Here is a 460-nt window from a genome sequence, read left to right on the forward strand (position 1 = left end):
TTATAATCTAACTTAAAATAATCTCTAACACTCGAAATAAAATTTTTGATGGTGCGCATCAGAAGCACTTGCGAATCCTCTAGTTTGTTTGCTTTTGTTCTTAAACAGCTTGTTGCAGCTGCTCCTCTATCTATCTATCTATCAAGCAGTTGAGCTCTAATAATTTTTTTGATAGGTATATGGTAGGACATTGATCAAAAGATTGTTCATATATGTATATTTGAAAAAAAAAATACTTGTGTATGTGTATATTTTTAGCTGAATACATTATTTATCTTTCCGTCACATGCATTTATATTATTGCTGAGTGTTTATTTCTGTTGTTGCAGAGGTGTTCAGAACATCAAGATCATTGCCATCAACACACCACAAATAAATCCATTTATATCTATCCATCGACCTACCTCGATTACAACACCTAACTTAAACATTAAAACAGAAACATTAATCCAAAGCATTA

This window comes from Cyprinus carpio, chromosome B22 (assembly GCF_018340385.1).
Source record: "Cyprinus carpio isolate SPL01 chromosome B22, ASM1834038v1, whole genome shotgun sequence".
NCBI classification, from domain to species: Eukaryota; Metazoa; Chordata; class Actinopteri; order Cypriniformes; family Cyprinidae; genus Cyprinus; species Cyprinus carpio.